The 24,095-nt window shown below is 37.0% G+C and overlaps 2 pseudogenes; both read left to right on the top strand.

Moving 5' to 3' along the window:
- Positions 1–13,539: 13,539 nt before the first annotated feature.
- On the top strand, positions 13,540–15,207 carry LOC100654093 (olfactory receptor 5D13-like; annotated as a pseudogene).
- A 5,627-nt stretch (positions 15,208–20,834) lies between these two features.
- LOC135228515 (olfactory receptor 5D13-like) lies at positions 20,835–23,370 on the top strand (annotated as a pseudogene).
- Positions 23,371–24,095: the final 725 nt, after the last annotated feature.

Here is a 24,095-nt window from a genome sequence, read left to right as displayed (position 1 = left end):
ATTTTGAATCCCAGAAAGCATGGTGGAATTATATCAGTGGACGGAAAGGGGTAAGAGATATGTCAGAATCCATGAGCAACAGAATTATACGGAGATTAGCAAATGGGTGATAAGGGATGTCCCAAGCATTTCTCGGCTTCAGTGAACAACCAGCCTCATAGATATAAAGGGTATAATGAGATTAATTTTTAAGAACACAACGTTATTGAGAAGAATCTGTGAATATTGAGGGGAGGATGAGTTTCAGGGCTGTGTTGTCAGATTTAGAAAGATACTGGAGTTCCCCTGTCCCTATCCTGGAGTTTAGGAGTAGGGGTCTTCTCTGAGTAGTAGGCACTCACTTGAATTCTGCCCGGTTGTAACCTGCAGGAGTTCCTAATAATCCAAGTTTACTTAGATGTTGTCCAAATTTATGTGAGTAAAAATTTGACCCCATCTAAACAGAAACGTATTGAGTAAGATTTGCAAAAAGCAGGAACTACAAAATAATTCCAGCCACTGAAATAGCTCTGAATACTGAAAATTGGACACTGTGTCTGATGTTCTTGTATTGGCATAAAGGAATGTTATAGTGTCCTGCTTGAGACATGTCTCAAACTCATGTTCTTGGCAAAGCTTGAAATTTGATTAAGGATAGGAAATTGTATTTACTAAAATGGCTTACTTATTAAAATTGTCATTTTTGTTTGCTAAAAAAAAAAAATTTTTTTTTTTTTACTTGTACAAAGACATGAGTGATTTTTTATACTTACTTTGATAATTTTGCAAAACTGTCAATTTAGTCTCCCCCACGTGTCTGTCAGTTTGTCGTACTCAGGGGGCTGTGTGTTGCTGTGATTCTGAAAGCTATACCAGCAGGGTCACCCATGAAGGACAGGTTTCAGCTGATCTTCCAGACTAAGACAGACTAGGAAGAAGGACCCGGCAGTCTACTTCTGAAAAGCATCAGCCAGTGAAAACCTTATGAATAGCAGCAAAACATTGTCTAATATAGAGCCAGAAGATGAGCTCCCCAGGTTGGAAGGCACTCAAAAGATGACTGGAGAAGAGCTACCTTCTCAAAGTGAGTCGACCTTAATGATCTGGATGGAGTAAAGCTTTTGGGACCTTCATTAGCTGATGTGGCAAGACTCAAAAGGAGAAGAAACAGCTGCAAATATCCATTAATAATGAGAACCTGAAATGTAGGAAGTATGAATCTAGGAAAATTAGAAATCATCAAAAATGAAATGGAAGGCATAAACATCGATATCCTAGGCATTAGTGAGCTGAAATGAACTGGTATTGCTCATTCTGAATTGGACAGTCATATAGTCTACTATGCTGGGAATGACTATGGTGGGAACTTGAAGAGGAATGGTGTTGCATTCATTGTCAAAAAGAACATTTGAAGATCTATCCTGAAGCACAACCCTGTCAGTGATAGAATAATATCCATACACCTACAAGGAAGACCAGTTAATACGACTATTATTCAAATTAACACACCAACAACTAAGGCCAAAGATGAAGAAATAGAAGATTTTTATCAGCTGCTCCAGTCAGAAACTGATCTAACATGGAATCAGGATGCATTGATAATTACTGGTGATTGGGATGCAAAAGTTGGAAACAAAGAAGGATCAGTAGTTAGAAAATATGACCATAGTGATAGAAACAATGCTGGAGGTCGAATGGTAGAATTTTGCAAGACCAATAACTTCTTTACTGCAAATAACTTCTTTCACCAACATAAACAGCAACTATACACATGGACCTTGCCAGATAGAACACACAGGAATCAAACTGACTGCATCTGTGGAAAGAGATGATGGAAAAACTCAATATCATCAGTCAGAACAAGGCCAGGAGCCAACTGTGGAACAGACTATCAATTGCTCATATGCAAGTTCAAGGTGAAACTGAAGAAAATCAGAGCAAGTCCACGGCAGCCAAAATATGACCTTGAGTATATCCCACATGAATTTGGAGACCATCTCAAGAACAGATTTGCCCCATTGAACACTAGTGACCGAAGACCAGATGAGTTGTGAAGTAACATCAAGGACATCATCCACGAAGAAAGCAAGAGGTCACTGAAAAGACAGGAAAGAAAGAAAAGACCAAGATAGATGTCAGAAGAGACTCTGAAACTTGCTCATGAAAGTCAAGCAGCTAAAGCAAAAGAAAGAATTGATGAAGTAAAAGAACTGAACAGGAGATTTCAAGAGGCATCTCAAGAAGACAAAGTAAAGTATTTTAATGACATGTGCGAAGAGATGGAGATAGAAAACCAAAAGGGAAGAACATGTTCAGCTTTTCTCAAGCTGAAAGAACTGAAGAAAAAATTCAAGCCCTGAGTTGCAATAGTGAAGAATTCTCTGAGGAAAATATTAAATTATGCAGGAAGCATCCAAAGAAGGTGGAAGGAATATACACAGTCATTAAACCAAAAAGAATTAGTTGAGGTTCAACCATTTCAAAAGGCACCATATGATCAGGAACCGATGGTACTGAAGGAAGGAAGAAGTCCAAGCTGCTCTGAAGGCATTGGCAAAAAACAAGGCTCCAGGATTTGATGGAATATCAATTGAGATGTTTCAACAAACAGATGCAGCACTGAAAGTGCTCACTCATCTATGCCAAGAAATATGGAAGACAGCTTCCTGGCCAACTGACTGGAAGAGATCCATATTTATGCCTATTAACAAGAAAGGTGATCCAACTGAATGTGAAAATTATAGAACAATATCATTAATATCACATGCAAGCAAACCTTTGCTGAAGATCATTCAAAAATGGCTGTAGCAGTATATTGATAGGGAACTGCCAGAAATTCAGGCTGGTTTCAAAAGAGGACGTGGAACCAGGGATACCATTGCTGATGTCAGATGGAACCTGGCTGAAAGCAGAGGATGCCAGAAGGATGTTTACCTCTATTTTATTGACTATGCAAAGACATTTGACTGTGTGGATCATAACAAATTATGGATAACATTGTGAAGAACTGGAAATCCAGAACACTTAATTGTGCTCCTGAGGAACCTGTACATAGATCAAGAGGCAGTTGTTCCAACAGAACAAGGGGATACTGATTGGTTTAAAATCAGGAAAGGTGTGTACCAGGGTTGTATCATATCACCATAAAAAAAACCTACTTTATATACTTAGTGAATAATCCGAGAAGTTGGACTATATGAAGAAGAACAGGGCATCAGGTTTGGAGGAGGTCTCATTAAAAACCTGCATTATGTAGATGACACAACCTTCCTTGCTGAAAGTGAAGGGGACTTGAAGCACTTACTAATAAAAATCGAAGACCACAGCCTTCAGTATGGATTAGAGCTCAACATAAAGAAAACAAAAATCCTCACAACTGGACCGATGCGCAACATCATGATAAATGGAGAAAAGATTGCAGTTGTCAAGGATTTCATTTTACTTGGATCCACAATCCAAACCCATGGAAGCAGCAGTCAAGAAATCAAAGGCACATTGCGTAGGGTAAATCTGCTGTAAAGGACCTCTTTGAAGTGCTGAAAAGCACCAATGTCATCTTGAAGACTAACATGCACCTGATCCAAGCCATGGTGTTTTCAATCGCATCATTTGCATGTGAAAGCTGGACAGTGAATAAGGAAGACTGAAGAAGAATTGACACCTTTGAATTGTGGTTTTGGTGAAGAATATTGAATATACCAAAAAAAAAAAAAAAACCCAAAACCAAACCCAGTGCCGTCGAGTCGATTCCGACTCATAGCGAGTGTATAGGGTAGACTAGAACTGCCCCATAGAGTTTCCAAGGAGCTCCTGGCGGATTTGAACTGCAGACTCTTTGGTTAGCGGCCGTAGCACTTAACCACTACGTCACCAGAGGTGTTCCTTCTTTTGGAAGCCCATGATGAAGTAATATATCATGGGCTTCCAAAAGAAGGAACAAATCTGTGTTGGAAGAAGTACAGCAAGAATGCTCCTTAGAAGCAAGGATGGCTAGGCTGCGTCTTACATACTCTGGACATGTTGTCAGGAGGGATCAGTCCCTGCAGAAAGACATCATGCTTGACAAAGTCTAGGGTCAGCGGAAAGAGGAAGACCCTCAAAGAGGTGGATAGACATAGTGGCGGCAGCAATGAGCTCAAGCGTAACAATTGTGAGTATTGCGTAGAGCGTGGCAGTGTTTCGTTCTGTTGTGCATGGGATCCCTATGAGTCAGAACTGACTCGACGGCACCTAACAACAACTTCAATTTAGTCTATACATTTTTTTTGTATTTTTTTCAAGGCATGTGTTATTAAAAGAAACATTTGTTTTTATTTACCATTATTATTTGTTCGTGTATTTATGCATTAGTTTACACTTTCATATAGTTACTTACTACACAACTTTGGTAGCTAAAATTTACAGTGCAGTGATTGACAAAAATAAGGACAGCCTGCAATATTATGTTTTTTGCGATTTCTAATATGTAAATATATACATTTACATGTTTTTTGGTATTAAAATCACATATTTTTATCAAACTGTAATTGTACCAATTACAGTTATTGGGTAGATTCTTTTTAAAAATTTTTATTGGGTTTTAGGTGAAAATTTACAGCACAAATTAATTTTTCATTCAAAAAATTTTACACAAATTGATTTGTGACATTGGTTGCAATATCCACAATGTATCATCACTTTCCCCCTTTCCCTTTCTACACAGGGTTCTCTGTGTCCATTCATCCAGTTTTCATGTCCCCTCCTGCCTTCTAGTCTTTGCTTTGGGCAGGTATTGCCCATTTGGTCTTGTATACTTAATTGAACTATGAAGCACATTCCTGAGAAGTGATATTGTGTGCACAGTGATTAAGATTGGTAATCAAAAGATTGGCAGTTCAAGTCCACCAGCTGTTCTTGGAAATTTAATTTTTTTTATTAGGTAGGTGATAATTTTTTTTTATAAGCCCTCTTCAAACTATTAAAAGTATAAATAAGAAAGGAAAGCATTTATATTATAATAAAATGCTCTTCACGGGGTAACTGATATTTTGAATCCCAGAGAGCATGGTGGAACGTTATCAGTGCATAGAAAGAGGTAGGAGATACATCAGAAATCATGAGCAACAAAATTATATGAAGATTAGCAAATGGGTGATGGGGGATGTCCCAAGCATTTCTGGGCTTCAGTGAACAACTAGCCTCATAGATATAAAGGGTATAATGAGATTAATTTTCAAAAGCCCAATATTATTGAGAAGTATCTATAAATATTGAGGGGGGTGGTGAGTTTCAGATTCAGAAAGATTCTGGAGTTCCCCTGTCTGTTCTACTCTGTCCTACAGGTTTGCTTTGAGTCATAATCCACTTGATGACTATGAGTTTTAATCTTTGGCTGCAACAATGGACTCAAGCATAACAATGATTGTAAAGATAGCATAGGACCCTGCAATGTTTCCTTCTGTTGTACATAGGGTCACTATGAGTTGGAACTGACTAGACAGCACCTGACAACTATCTTTGACTGAAAGGTAGATTTCGGGAGTGGTTTCAGTCCTGAGTTAGCAAGGTGTCTGCAGGCTACAGTCTTGGAGGTTCCCCCACTCTATCAGACCAGTAAGTCTGGTCTTTTGTGTGTGTCTTGGCAGGGGGGTTGAATTGTGTTCTATATTTTTCTCCTGCTCTCAGAGACCCTCTATTGTGATCGCTGTGAGAGCAGTAAGTTGTGGTAGCCAGGCATCATCTAGTTTTTCAGGGCTAGACTGGTGGAGGCTGTGGTTCATGCTTGGTTCATTAGTCCTTTCATCTAATACTGTCCTTGTGTCTTTGGCTTTCTTCATACTGTTTAGGCCAATAGATGTATATTAGATGACAAGTGGCCAGCTTTTAAGATCTCAGATGCTACTTCACCAAAGTAGGATGTAGAACATTTTATGAACTATGTTATGCCAATTGAGTTAGATGTCCCCTGTGATCATGGTCCCCAGCCCTCAGCCCCAGTAGCTTGGTGTTTAGATGTGTCTAGGAAGTTTCTATGACTTTGCTTAGGTCAAGTTGTGCAGACTTCCCTTGTATAGTGTGTTGCCTTTCTCTTCCCCAAAGTTAACCGGCCTACTATTTAGTTAGTGATTTCCCAGCCCCACCCCTCCCCCATTCATAACCCTCAAAGATTTTTTTTTGTCCTGTGTGTAAACCTTTTTTAAGTTTTTATAACATGGTCTCATAGAATATTTGTCCTTTCATGATTGACTCATTTCACTCCACATAATGCCTCCAGATTCATCCATAATGTGAGATGTTTCATTTATCATTTCATAGTATTTCGTTTGTGTGTACATACCATAATTTGTATATCCATTCATCTGTCATGGACATTTAGGTTGTTTCCATCTTTTTGATATCGTGAATAACGCTGCAATAACATGGGTCTATTTGCATGTGTCTATTTGTGTGATGGCTCTTACTTCTCTAGGTTATATTCCTAAGAATGAGATTGCTGGATGGTATGGTATTTCTGTTTCTCGCTTTTCAAGGAGGTGCCATATTGTGTGTGTGTGTGTGTGTGTGTGTTTTTTTCTTCCATAGTGGTTGTACCATTTTATATTCCCACCAACAATGCATAAGAGTTCCAATCTCTTTGAGAGCTCTCCAACATTTTTTTTTTTCTTTGATTAGTGCCAGTAACGCTAGGGGTAGTTTTGATTTGCATTTCTCTAATGGCTAATAATTACGAGCATATCCTTATGTGTCTGTTGTTAGCTGCCTGAAGTTTTTTCTTTGGTGAAGTGTCTGTTTATATCCTTTGTCCATTTTTTTAATTGGACTATTTGCCTTTTTGGTGTTGAGGTATTGAAGTATTTTATACTTTTTTTTTCCCCTAGTCTGTAGGTTCTCTTTTTACTGTTTTGGTAAAGTATTTTAGAGAGCATAATTGTTTAATTTTTAGGAGCTCCCAGTTATCTAGTTTATCTTCTGGTGCATTGTACGATGTTGGTTATGGTTTGTATTGTATTTATGCCGTGTATAAGGGCCCCTAGCTTTGTCCCTGTTTTTTCTTCCATGATCTTTATTGTTTTAGGTCTTATATTTAGGTCTTTGATCCATTTTGGGTTAGTTTTTGTGTATGATGTGAGGTATGTGTCCTGTTTTATTTTTTTTACAGATGGACATCCAGTTTTGCCTGCACCATTTGATAAAAAGACTATTTTTCCCAATTTAATGGACTTTGGTCCTTTGTCAAAGATCGGCAGACTGTAGGTGGATAAATTTATATCTGGGTGCTCAGTTCTGTTCCACTGACCTGAGCAAACACAAGGATTTACATGTTCAGTCAACAGTTCAATTCCACAGAACCAATTAAAAGAAGAATTTGTGCCGAAAGAAGTGAGATATAAACTTGAACTGATGAGACGATTCAAACAGGACTTTGAATGTAATAGGAATAAGCATAAAATGAAAACCTTTGTCAAAAAACCTAAATGTATAAACACTACTCGGGTTGTAGCTTACTAGCAACACAGCAAAAAGACTTAGAGGTGTCAGGTAACTAAACTCTATCTGCTTCTAATATTTGCTTACAAGTTGTAATTTTACAGGGAAGAGTATGTTTTGTTCTCAGTGCTACATTCAAGCTCCAACAGGCCAGTGTAAACATAAATATTAAGAGTATACAGAAAAGGCAAGGCTAAAATTGTGCCAGTTTTTCCAATATGCTCAAGGTGGTAGGGTCATTTCTATTGTGACTCAAGGCTGATTTCCAATGTTCAGTACTTTGAGATTATGTTTATGTCATTTTATTTTGTATTTATCCTCTGAGGAAAGGTAGCTTTTTGTTGTTGTATTCTTTATTTCTGTTTTCTTAATATTGCATATTTTACAGTTCATAATTTCTGATAAGTACAATATTGTTTTTCCTTCTTAAATATAGAAAAGTAGATAAAATAAGCAGATGATATTTACTTTTATCATAGATACAGATGTAGATATAGATAGATGGTAGATAGAAATAGGTAGAGAGACTAATACCAGACTAATACACACACAGGAAAAAAAAAATTAAGAAAATCCCAACCATACTTCCTCAGGAGGCTGTTAGTTGAACTTTTGGAATCTTTAGAGATTGTCATAGGGGGACATTGAGGGGACACAGACTAGACAATTTGAACATTGATCTGTCCAAGTCAAGCATTTCATGAGTTTTTGACTATAGGTATTCTTAGAAAAGTTAACACTTTAAAAATAGTCATACAGAATTGGGAATGACTTCTCAGAATCTTTTTTCTCTGAGGAAATTTACTGCTGCTATTTTCTCTTCATTATTTTAAAAATAAGAAACTCCAGGATGGAAACACACTGTTAATAGTCACCATGGCAAGCTTTGTTGAGTGATTTCTGTTATAATCTGTTCTATTGCCTTGAACTAAGGTATATTTTCCTCTTACTCCTCTTTTCAATGTAATTGACTTTAAAAATGTAATTTACGTAAGTATAGTCATATCTTATAATTATTGATCGTTAATAAGTGGGAGAAAATGTAAGCATTTTGTATGCATATGTATGTGTGTATGCGTATATATGTACAAATATTTAATTTTCAAGACATAAGAGAACAACTACATGCTTTGTTTAATAAATGAGGGAACTAAGATGTAAGGGTAAAGGGAATTATCCATGTTTAACCTATTTAAGGTCTAATTATTTTCTCCTTTAAATTTTTTGTTGATATTATGTGTGTTCACTAACGAAGGGATGTTGGTTAAAGGACCAATTCAGAATGTTTTTTATGAGTTACGGATTTTGATATCCATTATCTTGAATCACATATGTCCCAGTGGCTTCTGGATGACATAAATCTTGCTGATATGAGTCAATGATAAAATCATTTTTTAAATTTTATTTCTTGAAAATTTGGAAAACAAGAGGTAAAACATGAAGATACCTGGCAGTGACTGCATATACCTCTTATTCTAGTCTCCTTCTCAGCCTTTTTATTTTTTGTGAAAATTTTCAAAGCTTGGTACAATGCATTTCTTACTGCAAAGGCAATACTTACAGCCCAAATACATAAAACCAAGGTTTTTTTTTTTTTTTTATTTCAGGAAAACTACCACTACAATGCATTCTTCATTAATACAAAAGTAGTACTTAGAGGCAAAATAAATAATGCTGTAGGAATTTGAATTTCAGGAAAATTACCACTACTATGTATTCTTCCCCATAGCAAAAGATAAGCAGCAGAAACAACTGTCCTGGAATACTAAAATCTACTCCATCTGTTACATGTGGAAGCAATGATTGGGCCTTAGGATTGAATGTAGGGTAAGAATAACTTATAGGCATTCCAATCTCTTGAAAAGTACCACTGCAATGCGTTATTATTTATTGGAAAGTCATTATTTACTGTTCATAATGTAGAAAAGAAAGGAGCCAGTAGTACCTGGAAACGATGAATGGCATAAAGGAGAAAATGACCACTATGACTGAAGTTTGTCAATAGCTTATTCTTGTGATAAGTACATTCTCACAAGAACATAGTAAATGGGAAACATGGTGAAGAGGCTTATCTCAAGTAAATAAATGCATACCTGTCAAAAGTTTAGAAAATTCACACATCCAGGAGGCATCACCTAAAACAATGCTCAATCTACACGAAAATAAAGCTCACACTCATATTGAGCTTTTCCTTCATCTCTTTCCATAGATGTAGTCAACTTGATTCCTGTGTATACCATCTAGCAAGGTCCATGTGTACATTTTTTTTTTTTTTTTTTTTTTTGTAACAGTAGCTGTTTATGTTGGTGAAAAAAGGTATTTGCAACAAAGAAGTCATTTGTCTTGCAAAATTCTACCATGCGATCTCCAGGATCATTTCTCTCACCAAGGTCATATTTTCCAACCACCGATCCTTCTTTGTTTCCAATTTTCGTTCCAATTACCAGTAATTATCAATGCATCCTGATTCCATATTCGATCAATTTCAGACTGCAGAAGCTAGTAAAATTTTTCAATTTCCTCATTTTTGGCCTTAGTGGTTGGTGCATAAATTTGAATAACAGTTGTATAAACTGGCCTTCATTGTAGGTTTATGGGTATTATCCTATCACTGACAACACTTTAGGATAGATCTTGAAATGCTCTTTTTGATGATGAATGCAAAGCCATTCCTCTTCAAGTTGTCCTTCCTGGCATAGTAGACCATATGATTGTTTGCTTCAAAATGTCCAATATCTGTCCATTTCAGCTCACTCATGCTTAGGATATTGATGTTTATGTTTTCCATTTCATTTTTGACAATTTCCAATTTTCCTAGATTCATACTTCATACATCCCATACTCCAATTATTAATGGATGTTTGCACCTGTTTTTCTCATTTTGAGTCAGGCCACATCAGTAAATGAAGGTCCCAAAGGTTTGACTCCATCTATATCATTATGGTTGACTCTATTTTGAGTGAGCAGTTGTTCCCCAGTCATATTTTGAGTACCTTCCAACCTGGGGGGCTCACCTACGGGCACTATATCAGAAAATGTTTCACTGCTATTCATAAGGTTTTCACTGGCTAAATCTTTTCAGAAGTAGACTGCTTTGTCCTTGTTCCTAGTCTGTCTTAGTCTGGAAGCTCAGCTGAAACCTGTCAGCCATGAGTGACCCTGCTGGTATTCGAATACCGGTGGCATAGCTTCCAACAACAGAGCAATGGGCAAGCCCCCACAGTATGAAAAATGACAGACACATGGAATATATGCATATGAATAGATTGAAAATAGAATGGCTTGATTCAATTGTACCTTAGTCATCAAAGTGATATGTTTGCTTTTTAAACTTTAAAGAGATATTTTGCCACAGATTTTCCCAATGCAACGTCATTTCATTTCTTGAGTGCTGCTTCCATGGGTACTGACTGTTGTTGTGTTAGTATTACTAAACTCCAGACTGTGTTTAAATCTCTCAAGTTTTTCCATCAAAGTCCTCTCTCTGTTTCATGATCCAGTTCAGCGTATCACATGGCATTTAGCTATAGTCTCTCCAGTGTCATCTGGTCTGTGACAGTTTCTAACTTTTTTCTCATTTTTCTTGACTTTGAAAATCCTAAAGAGCACTGGCTAGATATCTTATAGAATGTCCCCAAATCTAAGTTTGTCTGATGGCTTTCTGTGATTAAGTTGGGATTTTGAGTTTTGAGGAAGACTTTCACAGAGGTTAAGTGCCTTTATCATCACATCATATCAGGGAGTGCATGTTATGCTCATGGCATCACTCATGATGGTAACCTTCATCATTTGGTTAAGGTTGTTTTGCCACATTTCTCCACTATAAACTTAAATGTAGAATTTCAAATGCAATACAGTTAATAGCAGCTATTTATTTTTTATATGTTCTTTTTTCAAACTCTGTAGTTCATGTTTTCTTAAGGAAATATGAATTCTTTTAATAATTTAATTTCTAAAAGAAGACTAATGGAATAGATTCAGTAATTATCCTTAATTATTTTAAAGAAAATACATCCACCACAAGGACACAAGAGAGAATTTCAACTAATTGCTTGGTTTGTGGCTCACTGAGTAATGTTTTAGTTATGATTCTCTAGGGTCTATATCTCCACGGTCATGGCAACCTAAACCCCCCGTGCCATCGAGTCAATTCCGACTCATAGTGACCCACGGTCATGGCAGCAGATATAAATCCCAGAGACTGGGAAGTTTTGGACTGTGGATTTGGGTTCAGTTTTTTTTTTTTTTTTCTTTTTAATCTCTGATATTTCTTATATCTGGGAAATAAAATGCCGTTTTCCTGGCACACTCATTTAAATGTACTGTCACTTGTATTACAAACCTCAGGTCTGTTAGTTTTTTAAAGAATGTTCGATTACTAAGAAGAAAAATGCCTGAAATTCATTAATCTTAAAAGGAAATCCTCATTAACATAATTAATCAAAAGCTCCTGGTTTCAGGTCAGTTCAGTTCTCTTCTGGTATTTTTCTGTTAAGGTAGAAAACATGGAACTCCAGCTTATACGGATTAAAAAATGTAATAGATCCCTTTTTGTGGTTGGACCTGATTGAATTTTCACTAACAGGGAATGAAATGGTCCTGAGAATTATACTGTGTGTTGCAGAAACTGGCAGTGGTGACACTATTGAGAATTAATAGAGAAAAGTGGCAGAAGACTTTGGAGAGGTTTGCTGATTTTGAACTCCCCTCGTCCTAGTTTCAATTTGAATAAAATCCTAATTCTAATCCATGGGTTTTCAACAAGTTTATTTGAAATTGCTAGGGCACAATGTCAAAGCTTTCTCTGTGTATCTTTTTGTTATGGACCTAATAAGTGTTTCAAGTAGTAGCAGAGATAGTAGCCATCTCCCTAACTTGCCAGGGTTTTGCCTAGTTAAAATAGGGTATATGTTCAAATGTTGAGGGAGAGCATAATTATTAAAATAGCATGAACAATAATGGATGTTTAAAATGTATCTGCCCAGTCCCTTTTGTTATTGGGAAGAATATGCTCACGACAAATACTCTCTGTCGGGGCTACTTGTAGTACATGTAAAGTAGGCACTCCTGGGGCTGAGTCCAGGCAAAGCTATAAAGTTGAGACAGATCACTGATGCGTTTTTGCTCCAGCCTCATGTCTATATCCTGGGGACAGTCATTTTGTGATGTTACTGTTCCCTTTGCCAAGTTTGTCTCATCATAAAAGAGGGCTTGCTTCTTATTGGTTAAGAAAACATATAATTTGCAGTATAGAATTTTTTTTAATGGAATTATTGTTGGTGAATATAAGATAGATGTGCTTTCTTGAAACTATGTATATATGTATGTGTATACACACATATGCATATGCCTAAGAAAGAAATTACTTTAATTAATTTTTACTACTCATAAAATTTTAATTAATTAAATTTAATTAATAATAAAAGTTAAGCACAACAATCAATAGAAACCCCATAAAATATTCAGGAGTCAGTGTACCACTGATGGAGGTTTTGATGACAGAGACTACATGAGCATCTCAGGGATGAGATTATGTGTAGAAATCTGAACTATTAAGTGAAAAGTTGGGCTAGATACATTTTAAGGTATATTTCAACTCAAAAATTCTATAAGTATTTAATTCCATGCTATGCCTAGACAAGGTGGAAAATTTAAAAGTAAATAATTCTAAAATTTATAAAGGTTCTTTGTGCTTTTGTTATACCACCCTTGATTCTGGTTTCTTTAATTTTCTTATATGCCCTATATGTATATGTTAGTTTCATATTAATAATACTAACAAATACTAGCTTTTAAATAGTTATATGTATATGTAATTTATATAGTAAAATATAATAAGGAGTAATATATTAAAAACCCACTGCCGTCGAGTCAATTCCAACTCATAGTGACCCTGTAGGACAGAGTAGAACTGCCCCATAGAGCTTCCAAGGAGTGCATGGTGGATTCGAACTGCCTACCTCTTGGTTAGCAGCTGTAGCACTTAACCACTACACCACCAGTGCTTCCTAAGTTATATATAGAGAGAGAGCCCTGTTGTTGTAGTGGAAACTTTGGTGTTCTAATGATTGACCTTAGAAACTCTCCTTGGAAACTCTATGTGGCAGTTCTACTCTGTCCTATAGGGTCGCTATGAGTTGGAATCTATTCAGTGGCAAAGGGTTTGGTTTTGGATTTCGTTGGTGTCGTGGTTGAGAGATCGGCTGCTAAACCCTAAGGGGCAGTTCTACTCCGTCCTATATTGTCACTATGAATCTGAATCAACTTAATGGCAACAGGTTTTTTTTCATTTATATATTTTTCACACCAGTGTTTTTCACAATTTAGCATGCAACAAAATCACCTGGAGGCCTGATTTCGCCCCAAATTATGAGTCCCATCTCAGAGTTTTTATTTAGGAGGTTGGCAGTAGGGCTGAAGAATTTGCATTCCTAATAAGTTCCCAAATGATTCTGATGTTGCTGATTTGGGGGCCACACTTTGAGACTCACTGTTTCATATCACTCCCCACAGAACCGCATGAAACCTCTTTCCTCTCTCTGCTTCTTCCTAGTCAACTTGTGTTTTTTCTCCAACGGGAATCATGTTATCGGAAGGAAATCAAAGTATCATACCCACGTTTATACTGTTGGGTTTTTCAGAATACCCAGAACTCCACGTTCCACTCTTCCTGACTTTCTTGTCCACCTACACAGTCACCGCGGTGGGGAATCTAGGCATGATAATTATCAGGATCAATCCAAAACTCCACACGATTATGTACTTTTTCCTCAGTCACTTGTCTTTTGTGGATTTCTGTTATTCCACTGTAGTTACACCCAAACTGCTGGAGAACTTGATTGTGGAAGACAGAACTATCTCTTTCTCTGGTTGCATCATGCAGTTTTGTCTTGCTTGCATGTTTGGAGTGACAGAAACATTCATGCTAACGGCAATGGCTTATGACCATTTTGTGGCAGTTTGTAACCCCTTGCTGTATACTACTACTATGTCTCAGAAGCTTTGTGTTCTGCTGGTGGCTGGGTCCTACACATGGGGTATAGTGTGCTCTCTAACACTCACATACTTTCTTCTCACATTATCTTATTGTGAGTCTAGCATTATAAATAATTTTATCTGTGACCACTCTGTAATTGTTTCTGTCTCCTGCTCGGACCCCTACATCAGTCAGATGCTGTGTTTTATTGTTGCCATATTCAATGAGGTGAGCAGCCTGAGGATCATCTTTACTTCCTATGTATTCATTTTTATCACTGTCATGAAGATGCCTTCTACAAGTGGACGCCATAAAACCTTGTCTACCTGTGCCTCCCACCTGACTGCCATCACCATCTTCCACGGGACCATCCTTTTCCTCTACTGTATCCCTCACCCCAAACTTCCTGGCTCATAGTAAAGTGGCTTCTGTGTTTTATACTGTGGTGATTCCCATGTTGAGTCCCCTGATCTACAGCCTTAGGAACAAGGATGTGAAGGACACATTCAGAAAATTAGTTAAAACAAAACTCCTTTTTCAATCACCGTGATATTGCTAGGTTCAGTATTTTACATTCCAAAAATAATTTGATTCATTATGCTAAAGATTGTTCAACTCGTGTAGTATAATTTACTATTCAGATTATTTTACCCAGTAGCCTGTGAGTTAATACATCTACAGTAGTATATGTATGATTTCATGATGACTGATGTTCCCATACATCAATGTTTAGTGAAATAGCTCTAAAGCACATGTAAACCAAAAAATTTAAAAAAATAATAAAATAAAATTCTCAATTTGTTGCAATATATGTGAATTATTTTAAAATACTTAACCATATATGGTGTAATTTTTTATGTGTGTTCCCAAAGTAAATCAAATTCCTAGTTTATCAAATATGCACAAATCCAGGATGTTCCCCTTAAATTCTAAACAGAAATTCTATCCTCTAGAGGTGGCTTTAACAAGTGCTTCAGCTTATGGTGTCTTGTACACAAGGCAACGTTTTGATGGTTATTACACTGAATAGCAGAATTCATCTTTATTAAACAAAAAAATATGGCCTGCTCACTAGGAAACCCAATTTAATTAAAGTATTGTTTTGCCAGCCTAATATTCATTTTATCATTTTTTTTCTAAAGAAAGTATTTGAATAATTAAAAGAGTAAGCTATTGGAGTAAGGAGATACCTATAGATCAGTGGAATAGAATACTGTCCAAATATACTCATATATTTTTTCTCATTTAAATTTCAAAGGAGAAAGGATACTTTTTCAACAAAATAATGTTGGAACAATGAGATACTCCTATTGAAAAACTAACCTTAGGTCTTACCTCACACCATACACAAATATTAATTTGAATTAAAAGTTATAGGTCATAGACACAAAGATAAAAGCTAAAACTTAACAGAAATTAAAAAATGGCAGAAATATGGGAAAATTTTTGAACACTTGGTGTCAGGACTTTTTTACACAGAACAAAAAGAATGAATTAAAAATTGATAAAATTAATTTTATCAACTTGAAAAATGACTGCTCTTCAAAGACACCATTAAGAAAAAGGAAAGATCGGCCACAAACTGTGAGAAAATACTTGCAATATATAAGTCTGACGATTGATATATATGCAGAACATATACAGAAGTTATCCAACCAGCCAATGAGCACTTGAAAAGCTACTCGGCATCATTAGTCATCAGTGCAACGCATATTAAGGCTAAAATGAGACACCACTACTTACCCATTAGAATGGCTAAAGTTAAAAAGATTGAAATGTCAAACATTCCTGTGAACACGGATGAGGTGGAATATTCATGTGCTTCAGATGGAAATGTAGCAGGTAAAATGTATTTGAAAAATAGTTTAGTGGTATCTTATGAAGTTATACAGGTACTTTACATAAAATTGAGCAGTTTCTTCCCTAGGTGTTTATTTACCTAAGAGAAATGAAATCAAATATTTTAACTTAGGAGAAAATGGTTCTTGTTAATGTATGCAATTGTATAGTGGAGGAAAAAAAATACCGTGGTGTGTGTGTTTGTAGGTGTGTGTATGTGTGTTTGTTTTCCTGTTATGAATATTTTTTACTCTTTTCTTAAGTGATATTTCAACAAGAGGTACATTTTCTTTCATGATGAGTTATCAAGCACAAACAGGAGAAGGCAGGAAGGATAAGACAACCTCTAGTCATTTTAATCCAGGGAAAATGAAATATAGTGGCTGGAAGGCACACAACAACAACAATGCCTCCAAAACCAAAAAAACAAACCCACTGCTGTCGAGTCAATTCCAATTCATAGCGACCCTGCAGGACAGAGTAGAACTGCCCCATAGAGTTTCCAAGGAGCACCTGGTGGATTCAAACTGCTGACCTCTTGGTTAGCAGCCATAGTCATTAACCACTATGCCACCACGGTTTCCACACACATAAATAACATATATGTCTATAATAGGTAAATCTGCACCTGCGTTGTGCCTTTGCTGACCTTGATCTTCTCATAATTCAAATTCATCTAAGTTAAGAAGTTTTGGGAACTGTACTGATGCGGTATAATTCCCCTCTGATGTAAGTGTTTTGTTGAGATCAAAGGTGGAGTTGTGGTTTGTCTAAAAAGGGAAGGCTTTTCAATTGCCATTACTTCTGATATAAGACAGAACACCCATAAAACTCAATGTTTGGATCAGGACAAGAAAAACAATTCTTGCTTTTAAACGGACAGAATTTAGAACAGCAATCACTCATAAAAGTATTACAAGGTCCACTGGAGTAAAAAAAGATGCCTGAAAAGAAAAGAAAAAAAAATCAGATCAGCTCATTTTTGTTGTGATACCAGTTTCTTATTACCCACTTTTTCTTCCGACCCTAACCACTCAGAGTTAGGTCAGGTCTCAAACATAAAGAGCACAGTCCTCCAGACTCCATGTCTCCTCAAGACCTCAGATATCAGCAGCAAGTTAGGGGGTCTGCAGGCCCCTCACATCTAACCTGTTAACTCCCACAGCTCCCTGATTTTCGAGAATTTGCTAAAATGACACACAGGACTCAATTCCAGTTTCATTACAGCAAAAAGGATCAAAATGAAGAAGCATATAAGGAAACGTCTGGATGTCATTGACTGCTAACCTAAGGGATGGCAGTTTAAACCTACCTAGCAGCTCATGGAAGAAAGACCTGGCAAACTGCTTCCATAAACATTGCAGTCAACAAAACCATATGGAGTAGTTTTACTCTGTAAGACATGGAGTTGCCATGAGTTAGAATCAAAAGGACGTTTTTTTCAGGGAAGGAGAGTTCTTAACACCCGCGTTGTAGGTTGTTAAGGAAGAAAACCCAGCTAAGTTGTGCATGAACATCTGCCCTACAGAAACTATGCGGTCATAAATATGTGTTGATTGAAACCATTAAGTTTGTGTAAATTTGTTATACAGCATAGAAAACTAGTACCTTCAGTGACACAGAAGGCTGTCAACTTTGAGTGGGACCCAGTATAGGAAAGGGCTCCATGGCCGGCTCAGGTTGTAGAAGTGTCAGTGGTGAGATGAGTCACCATGTGGAGCTGATGTTAATCCTAGTGGGAGAATAACAGTGCAGGTTCCTAGGATTCCGGAGCAAGCCCATGCTGTCTACAATAAAGAATTTCATACCTTTTGAGAAATAATTCCTGTCATCTTAATGGGTTGTGGTAGAGACTCTGACAAGAGTTAGTTTGAGTGTCAGGAGTCCACAGAAAGCATAATTTGCTCTAACTGGGGTGGCATTTGGGAGCAGTAGAACTAAGTACAGACAGAATGCTCCTTAGGAGTGAGGACGGTGAGACTTTGTCTTACTTACTTTGGGTATATTATCAAGAGGGACAGATCCCTGGAGAATGACATCATGCTTGGTAAAGTAGAGGGTCAGCAAAAAAGAAAGACCCTCAGTGAGATGGATTGACACAGTGTCTGCAACGATGGGCTCAAACATACCTACTATTGTGAGCATGGCAGAGGACAAAACAACATTTTTTTCTCTTCACTATGAGCCAGAAGTGAATTGAGGGCAACTAACAACAACAGAATTAATTAAGCTGCTTTTCTTTTTTGAAATTAAAGAAGGTGTGGACATCAAAAGATTTTATGATTCCATTATACCACTATAATCTTGGAAAATATGAGTCCATGTTTTGAAGAGACACAAATTAATTCCAAGTGAGTGGATCAAGGGTTTACAAGGATAATGATGATTATCTGATGTTAAATTGAAAAGCTAGAATGCAGTTTGCTTTGTCTATACATCCCAACATACATACACACACACACACAAAGACAGAAAAGTCACTCAACAAATATCAACAGCAGTTATCTGAATTGTTGCATTTCAGCTGATTTTTACTTTCTTTTGTGTTTTACTGTAGTTACCATGTATTCTAAGTCAACTGGCATATTTTATTTAATTGATTTTTTAAAAGAAATTCATGAAGCACGTTTGACGTGGCATTGTTTCCAGTGATTTGGAGGAAATTCTGTTCTTCCAGAAAGGCTCATGGGAGAGTATTTCATCTAATTGATGGGTTTATGTTCTGAGAACAAGCATATCAGTAAATACTCTCTAGTGCCTAAATTACCAAGGCTCTGGAAGCATACATAAGCCTTACATTTTGTTCATAGAGTTCAGATTCTAATCCTCTCTGTCTCTCTCTTTTTCTGTGCTCTCTTGAGTTTTTCTGGGTATTAAGAAAGGAAAATCATATTCCTGGAAAATTCATTGAAATCTATTGTGGACTCCTGCTGTATTTACCTACTTAATATTTTTAAGAATGCTTGAATTCTGAGTGGGGGCTGTCCTGGAGAGTATTAGTAATAGGATCTGGATCTTCAGATGAACTGTCTTCAGGTCGGGTGATGTATCCTGTGATATCTTTCAGAAGTGCATGGGGGGCTTTGAGGTTCTGCAACCTTTGAAACAAGGAACTCCCTGTGTTATTTTAAATGCCATATTATCTACCAGGTCCATGTACCTGCAGATTCAGGTTGCTAAGCTCTACTCCCTTCTTCCTTCCCTGAGGTGTCATTCTGAATTCTTCTTTAAAACTATCCATCATATGCCTGACATAATACAGGCACACTGAAAATATAGTTAAAACCAAAAAAATCAAAATGTGGATATGTTCTCAAAACCTCACTATATTGTAAAGAAAAGAATACTATGCATAAAAGAATCATGAACATAACACATCATAAAATTTTGTTTTCCTAAAAGTAATGTCTGGAGGTATGTAGAGAACATGGAAAATATTTCTGGATTAAAGAGAGAACGTCTCCTTGTGGTATTCATTTTGATGTAACATTTTATCTGCTACAAATGCTGCAGTAGTAGACCAGAAAAGAGACTTTTCAAACTAAAAAAGAATAATAAAATAAGCAAATGAATGAATGAGTATGTGTTGTTGATGCAGGCCTGATACTATTGGCATGACTGCAAAAGGACGAATAGTGGGGAAGAGCTAGAGTAAGGCTTTAGGTAAATAGAGCAGAGAAAGTCAGATTTGTTGTGATAGGTAATAAAGAACAAGTGAGGTCTTCCGAGCCATAGACTCTCATAATAACCACAGTAATCCAGGGCGAGAGAAACTGATGATTTCAGTGTTGGGTAAGATCACTACAGGGAGTTGGACCGTGCATCAGCTACCACAATGCATCAGATGAGTGGTTGACGTTTGATATCCCTGCTGTAGGAACCAACCTGAGATGAGAAAAGGAGGACCAGAGAGAGCCAGATAGTGATACGAAATCAAAGGGGAGAGTAGGGAAAATATATTGAAGGGTAGGAATTGGTGACTTAAGGCTATAGAGGCCAAAAGTCCAGATTGTACTCTCTTGTCTATTGCTAGAAACTTTGGCCTTTCCTCTATTTCTAATCAGTTTTATAATAATATAAAAGTTTAAAAATCATATCAATTCATAACAACACTAAAAATTAAACAAATGAGAAAGTGGGGAGCCTAGATTTATTGAATTCCACAACTATTACACTGAGTTAAGTATTTACCACTATTTTCCAATTTAACACTCTCACTCTTATGAGCTATGTATTATTTAATCTTTTTTTTTTTAAATATTACTGGTAAAGAAACTGAGGCTCAGAAAATTTGAGTAATTCATAAAAGATCACATAAAAAAAAAGCTGATGGCAATTCTGAACCTGAAATTAAATTTTTTCCAAAGCCCATCCTTTTTCCATTATGCTGACTCAGGGGCTCTTTGTCAATCTCCAGCCTATTCCTCTTCCTCATATAGGGAATACATTTTTTTTTTTGAGTCAGAAATAATCTTTTAACTCTAAAGAATATAATAATTCCTTTCAACCTTGAGCTATACAAAAACACTGGCATGCTGTCTTTATTTATGGAATTCACATTAAGAATCTCTTATTAACCTGGAAATTTCAGAGGTGTGTTTCTTCTTGGTTACTCTTTTTTTTAATTATTATTGGCCCATTCCATATTTTGATTATAAACTGTGGTTACAAGATATTTCATTTTCTTTCAAAATAACACATACAAAGATTACCTAAAAAAAGATTATCACAAATGTAGCTTTAGTCAAAATCCCTGAAAAATAACTATAAAAGTAGTATTCCTGTGAGTCAGAGTGGACTGGTTAGCAATGAGCATATAACTATTGGTAAACGTGCTCTGGAAAATATGAAGAACATGGGGAAATACACTGTACCTTCCCCTCTTATTCAGGGAATCTATAAGCATTGAGGTAACCCTGGTGGCGTAGTGGTTAAGTGCTACAGCTGCTAACCAAAGGGTAGGCAGTTCGAATCCGCCAGGGACTCCTTGGAAACTCTATGTGGCAGTTCTACTCTGTCCTACAGGTCTCTCTGAGTCGGAATCAACTCGACAGCACGGGGTTTGATTTTGGTTTGGGTATGAGCATTGAATGAGATCATATTCCCGGTATTGTTGTCAGTTATAAATAAATAAATAATGGAGAGTTAAAAATGATGATGAAGTGGACTACATGAGTATTTGAAGGGCATCAGATGACTAAATAAGAAAGGACTAAAATGAGAACGAAAACACAGGACTAAAAGAGCAATATGCCAAAAAAATGTAAGCTCATTGTTTTTACCAGGGTATTACATTAATTTTAGAACCCTAAAGTAGTTGTACATTCAGGAGAGAATCAAAAATAACTTGTTGATATACAAGGCTGTATCTCCTTTAAGCAGGTCTGGTGCAGCAGTGGCTAAGTGCTTGGGTGCTAACTGAGAAGTGAGTGGTTCGAACTCACAAGCCTAACAGCAGGAAGAGATAGGACAGTTTGTTTCCTTAAAGATGACAGCCTCTGAAAACCTGTGCCAGCCATTCTACTATGTCCTTTAGGGTCACTATGAATAAGACTCGACAGCAATATGCGATCTGTGTATCCCCTTAAACATCCATGTATTTTTTGCAAAATTCAAACAATATTGTAGGCATTTACAAATGCTGTTTTCCCGAGCCAGGCTATCTCTTATGATTCTCAGTCTCAGTATTCTAATGATGGTGGTCTTATGTCTCCTACCTCTCCTGATCTTACCTTTATAATTTTCCTTTTAGCACTAAATTTACATTCATTGTTTTCTTAGTGCTATTAATAAACATGAACTTTTAGAATGACAAAATGGTGAAATGCCCATGTTTTCTGAAACTGCTATCCTGAAGAAAACTACTTAAGTTCTGTCACTCAAGAACAATTTCCTGGGTTCAAAATCCAGCTCATCACTGACTATACTGTGTAATCTCAAACAAGCTCCTTCACTTACATATACCTCAGTTTTCTTATGGAAATTATGGGGCTACTTGTTTTATAGTTTATGGTGTTACTTGGAGATGTAAATTAATTAATTAATACACTTTAATGTTTTAGCTCAATGTTTGAAATGGTAAATGTTATATAAGTATGTTATCATCATTAATATTGTTACTAATTTTTATTATCTTTACTTCAGAATTTCTTTAGTAACAATCATGGTGTTAACTGAAGGAAATCAGAGTGCTGGAGCCACATTCATCCTTTTGGGCTTCTCAGAATACCCAGACCTCCAGGTGCCCCTCTTCACAGCGTTCCTGGCTATCTACATGATCACTGTGGTGGGGAACCTGAACATGATTGTGAGCATTAGGATCAACCCCAAATTCCACACCCCCATGTACTTTTTCCTCAGTCACTTGTCTTTTGTTGATTTCTGCTACTCCACTATAGTTGCACCTAAACTATTAGAAAACTTGGTTATGGGAGACAGAACCATCTCCTTCACAGGGTGCATCATGCAATTCTTCTTGGCTTGTATATTTGCAATTGCAGAAACATTCATGTTGGCAGTGATGGCCTGTGATCGTTTTGTGGCAGTTTGTAGCCCCCTGCTTTACACTGTCGTCATGTCCCAAAAGCTCTGGGCATCATCAGCCGGTGGGCCCTATGCATGGGGTGTAGTTGCTTCCCTGACACTCACTTATTTTCTTCTGGCATTATCCTTCTGTGGTTCTACTATCATAAATAACTTTGTCTGTGAGCACTCTGTCGTTGTTTCTGTCTCCTGCTCTGATCCCTATATCAGCCAGGTGCTTTGTTTTGTCATTGCCATATTCAATGAGGTGAGCAGGCTGGTGATCATCCTCACTGCTTATATTTTCATTTTCATCACTGTCATAAAAATGCCTTCCGGCGGGGGGTGCCGAAAAGCCTTCTCCACCTGTGCCTCCCACTTGACCGCCATCACCATTTTCCATGGGACTGTCCTTTTCCTCTGTTGTGTACCCCATTCCAAAACCTCATGGCTCAAGGTCAAAGTAGGATCTGTGTTTTACACAGTGGTCATCCCCATGCTGAACCCCCTGATCTACAAAGATGTGAAGGAACAAAGATGTGAAGGAGACTGTCAGAAAGTTAATGAGCTACACAATACAATCTTGAAGACTGATTTATTTCTGGAGAGAATTTGCTCTATGATGTTGTATATTGATTGTTCAGTGTCCCTAGAAGAGATGCTAATTCAGATTATCTAGTCAATATACCCATCTAAATTTTACATCTATTGCAATATACCAGTTATCTGATAATTTGATTTCTAATCACTTGAATCTTTAGTAAAATAGTTTTGAATCATATGTGAAGTGAATCAAGTGTAGTGGATTGAATAGTGTCTCCCCTCAAAATATTCATATTCACCTAGAACTTCAGAATATGACCTTTTTGGAAATAGGGTCTTTGAAGACATAGTTAAGCTTAAGATTAAAATACAATCGTATCTCCTTAAAATAAAAACTGATTGCCATGGAATCAATTTCCACTCATACCAACCCTATAGGACAGAGTAGGACTGCACTATAGGAATTCCAAGGCTGTAATCCTTATGGAAGCAGACTGCTACACCTTTGTCCTGTAGAGCAGCTGGTGCATTCAAACTGCCAACCTTTGGGCCATGTTCTTAACTGCAGTGCCACCAGGAATCCTTCATACTCTCTTAGGCTGGGCCATAAATCCAGTGAGAATCTCATTATGAGAAGTAGCCAAGGACACAGTCACATAGGGAAGAAGGCCATATGGAGATGGGGGCAGAACTTGGAGTTATGCTGCTACAAGCCCAGGAACACAAGGAACCATCGGAAGCTGGAAGAGTCAAGGAAGAATTTTCTCCT

Source organism: Loxodonta africana, chromosome 22 (assembly GCF_030014295.1).
Source record: "Loxodonta africana isolate mLoxAfr1 chromosome 22, mLoxAfr1.hap2, whole genome shotgun sequence".
Lineage (NCBI taxonomy): Eukaryota > Metazoa > Chordata > Mammalia > Proboscidea > Elephantidae > Loxodonta > Loxodonta africana.
Note: the sequence above shows the minus strand (reverse complement) of the source record. Positions and strands in the feature narration are given on the sequence as shown.